Genomic DNA, 4,695 nt, shown 5'->3' with positions numbered 1-4,695 from the left:
CGATCTGCTAGTTGTAAGGTCACTGTCGTGGGTTTTAACTCTCCAAATCCAAATAGGTCATATATAGAGCTCGGGAGAAGGTTGACACTTGCACCCAAATCTAATAATGCCTTCTTAATCGTGAGGTTCCTTATGACACAATAAATAATTGGGGTACCTGGATCTTTAAATTTGGGTGGGGCAATTTGCTGGAAAACTGAGCTGGCCTACTCAGTTAGGTAGACTTTTTTTGGTATTTGTGCCTTTGATTTTCGTTTCTGTGTACACAGGTCCTTTAGAAATTTGGTATAGGTCGGAACTTGCTTAATGGCATCGAGAAGAGGTAAGTTTATCCGGACCTATTTAAACAGTTCCAATATTTCATTCATTTTTATACCCTTCTTATCAAGAGGCAGAGAGGATTCTAAAGCACTAGGAAATGGAGCTTTAGGTGCAGGTGCTGGGTTAACAGGTTCTTTCCTCTCTTCAGATTTCTTCTTTTCTGTTGTAGCTGAAATTGGTTGCTCTTGTTGTTGGATTACTTCAGGTTGATTTAAGATTTTTTCGCTTCTAAGGGTCATGATCGATTTGGCATGTTCGAAAAAAATTTCAAGACCAATGGAGCTTTCAGCCATGTACTGTCCTTTTGGGTTATTAATAGGCTGACTGGGTAATTTGCCTTCTTCCCTCCTACTGAAAGCTGTTGCTAGCTGACCTATCTGGGTCTCTAGCTTTGCTATTGATTGCGTATGGGAGTGAAGGAGTTGGGTATTCATTTTTAGTCCTTTAAATGTTTGCAGTACCTTTTCTTCGAAAGCCGAGCTATGAGTACTCGGAGTGGGTTGACGAGGGTTCTGGTATTATGGCTGGGATGGATACCTAAAAGTTACATCCGGGTAGCCTGATCTTTGTTGCACCAGAGGAACCGCTGGTTGTGATTTCCATGAGAAATTTGGATGGTTTCTCCATCTCGGATTGTACGTACTAGAATAGGGGTTGTTCCCTGATCTATGAGTAGTTTGGGCTTGATGGACTTGTTCTTGTATATGTTCAGGAAACTGTGGTGCAACCGAACAATCATTCATATAATAAGTGGGACTCGAACACAATGCACATATATCTTGTATCTGACGGGATGGAGAAGGTGACTGTCCTATACTTAATAATTGATCTAACTTTTGGGATAATTCATCTACCTTATGATGGATATCTATGGCATTTCCTACTTTATATATTCTACCTCTCTTTGGGTTTAATATAGGTTTATCTCTAATAGAGGTAGACATATGATGTAATACATTTTCACTTAAAATTTCAAACAGCTGCCATGCCACATCCTCACTTTTCAGCATGAATGTCCCACCGCATGAAGCATCGACCATTTGTCGATGCCTTTCAGATAGCCCATCATAAAAATATTGGATTAACTGCCACTTGGGTACAGCATGGTGGAGATATTTTCTAATAAGGTCCTTTAATCTCTCCCATGTTTCATGAAATATTTTTCCATCTAATTGAAAAAAACAAGTTATGGCTTTCCTTATTTGATTAGTTTTTCCTATGGAAAAATATTTCTTGAAAAACTCTCATTGCAGCTGGTCCCAGGTTGATATAGTCATGGAATCCAAAGTATATAGCCAGTATTTGACTGTCCTTAAGTGAGAAAGAGAATAATTTTAACCTAAGAGCATCATCGAAGAAGTTGTGAATTTTGACAGTTGAGCATATCTCAAGAAATTCTTCAAGATGTTTATAAGGGTCCTCATTACTAAGTCCATAAAATGAAGGTAACATTTGGATTATACTGGACTTAATTTCATATTGGGTGGCCTCCACAGGGGGCACTTGAATACAAGGAGAGTAGGTATATATGGAAGGAGTAAAATACTCCTTCAATTGCCTGGGTGGATCATTCTCCTGATTTTGATCCATATTTTTACGTCTGTTGGCTCTAAAAGTTCTTTCTATTTCTGGATCAAAAAGTTGAATTTCTGATCATAACGATCTACGGCCAAGTATACACCTTACAATTATACTTTAGAGCAAACACAAAAAATTTTAATTTTTATAATATATATATATATATATATATATATATATATATATATATAATAAAGTGAGAAAAGAGTGAAGAAAATCTAAAGAGAAGAACCTAAGAATCTTAAATCTATGAAAAGGGAGAAATTAGTTAATGTTTAGATGTTAATTGCAATCAACTTAAACAAGCATAGACTCTCTATCCTAGGGTTAACCTAGATCTAGACAGCTCCTAACTTTCAAGACCGTCTTTGAGCACTCCAAGCTCAAGACTGACTAACTGACTCAGTCAGGTAAGCATAAGATGTGGGAGGTTTCCTGCTCGTTGCTTTTCTTAGACACCAACTGAGTTGGTCAGGTCAGTCAACAGAATCAATTGAAAACCACTTTCTCTAACCACTTGCCTTAGACACCGAGCAATTAACCAATCCGCACTCGGTTCAACTCTAGAGCTTTCTTGTCCTATTGAGCTCGAAATTCCTAGGGCTGACATCTAGTTGATTTTAAAATTAAGGTTTGGTTTAATACAGAATGAAGATTATAATTTTTGGGCCAAGGAAATGTGATCAAATCTCCACCTTATCTGATTAATGGGTTATTGTGCTTAAGATTAATTATGGAGATGAGATGCAACAAACCAAGATGTCCAATTTTTATAATTAGCATGCAATCAAGACTAAATTAAATCAATTTATTTCTCTTTCTAGATTTTATGATTAAGTCTCTAATTTTTTAAATGGCTTATGAGGTATCAATGTAGAGATAATTTTTTTTTTAAGTAATTAAAAAAAAAAGAAAATTTTAATTATATTAAAAGTTAACTCAAGAATATAAAGAAAATAAACTAAAGCAATTCAGCCAGTAAGCAAATATTTATAATTTTTTTTTATAAATCAAGAGAACAAAAAGCAAACAAGTAAATAAAGTAGTTAACTAAAAAGACTATAAATTAAAGAAAGCAATAAATATATATATATTTTTTTACTTCATTTTGCTTCCTTTTTACTTCCTTTTTGCTTCTTTTTCTTTAGACCTACAATAACAACAAGCAAATATTGGAAAATAATTAAGAAGGCAAGAGATCACAAAATAAAGAAAAAATATTTTTTTTTAAAAAAAAATCAATCGTGCCAAGATCTCCGGCAACGGTGCCAAAATTTGATATGCCTTATCATGAGGCAATCAAAGATAATTAAATTGATCTTAATAATGTAGAAATGGTGAGACCAGATGTCGATCCACAGGGATCTTGGATAGGTATTGGTGAAATTAAAGTGTAATAGATGTAGTGTGAGAATTAAATATTGCTTTCCAAGAAATCTAAAGTTGATGCTAAATTACTTGGTAAAAATGATTAAATAAGAATAGGTCTCGAGAATCAAACTTCACTTTGTAAACAGATTTTAGATCCCTTTTACGGTGCAACTTAGTAAATTTTATGGTGCAAATTAGTATAGCTTATTTCTTTCTCAAGTACGAACCGTATTCTTAAGTCACGGCTCATCCTTTAGGAAAATATGCTATTTACCTTAACGCACAAATTAATTAACAAAAATAATTGATTTAGTTATTTAGAATAATTTATCCCCTCTTGGTACACATCGTATCTTTGGATCACGATGTATCTTTAAAGAGTATAAACTATTTCAATTAACCAAATCTAACTTTAAAATATAAAGAAACAATTTTGCACATTAAAAAAAAATAAATCATTCATTGATGTAAAATAAAAGGAATACAAAAGATAAGACATTGAAATAAATCTGTTACAATGTGTTATAGCCCAAGCCCAAATTAAAAGACCCAAGCCCAAAAAAAAAAAAAAAAAAGAAGAAACAGGGGAACTGGGAAGAAGACTCCCAGTATGAGTCTTCTTCTCCGATTAAACCCCGGAGATCGGGAGTCCTAGGACCACCAGGAGTCCTAGAGCTCTCTATAAAAAGACCCTCCTCTTCCTTAGAAGCCGATCATCGGTCCTATTTTCCTCTCTTCCTCCCTGATTTTCCCGATTGGAGCCGCAGATACTTATTTCGTTCTCGCCGTGATTGCTCACCGGTGGGGTCACCGGAGGTCGAAATAAGCCTTCCTCCTCTTCCTCTCTTCTTTTCCCTTCTTCCCGTGCCTCTGTGCATGATTGCCGGCGATGGCTGTCATCGATTTTTGATCGGAGAAGAGACCCCTGTTTGGTCTCTTCTTTCCTTTGGTTTTCCGATGCCGGCGATCACAACCGACCGCCGGCCTTGCCTCTTCGAACTCGGGAGAGTTGCCCCCCTCTGCCGCCGGCCTCCACCATGTCGGCCGTGGCCTGAACGATCGGGCAAGGGAGGGGACCTGTCGGTCCCCTTCTTCGGCCAGGAAGGAGCCCGAGAAAAAGAAGAAAAAGAGAAAAGAAAAGAAAAGAAAAAGAAGAAAAAGAAAAGAAAAGAAAAAGAAAAGAAAAAGAAGAAAAAGAAAAAAAAAGAGAGAAAAAGAAATGGGAGAGAGAAACTTTCTCTCTCTGCTCTCTCTCTCTTAGATTTTTAGGATTTATGAAATTAAAAAAAATATAATAATAATATAATAATAGTAATTAAAAGAAATATAAGAAGAGTTTCCATGGATCAATCCGAAAATCTTGGATGCTGTCGTCAAGTTGATCCATGTGGAGACATTGGATTTTAATAAATTTTAATTTTTAAT

The 4,695-nt window shown here is 35.7% G+C and overlaps 1 non-coding gene across 1 annotated transcript; it reads left to right on the top strand.

Moving 5' to 3' along the window:
• Nucleotides 1–1,420: 1,420 nt before the first annotated feature.
• Nucleotides 1,421–1,526, top strand: LOC140858284 (small nucleolar RNA R71). The gene has a single exon (XR_012141851.1). It is a non-coding gene; the product is annotated as a small nucleolar RNA R71 (small nucleolar RNA).
• The last annotated feature ends 3,169 nt before the right edge of the window (nt 1,527–4,695 follow it).

Source organism: Elaeis guineensis, chromosome 5 (genome assembly GCF_000442705.2).
Source record: "Elaeis guineensis isolate ETL-2024a chromosome 5, EG11, whole genome shotgun sequence".
Classification (NCBI taxonomy): domain Eukaryota; kingdom Viridiplantae; phylum Streptophyta; class Magnoliopsida; order Arecales; family Arecaceae; genus Elaeis; species Elaeis guineensis.
This window is presented reverse-complemented; position numbering and strand designations above follow the sequence as displayed.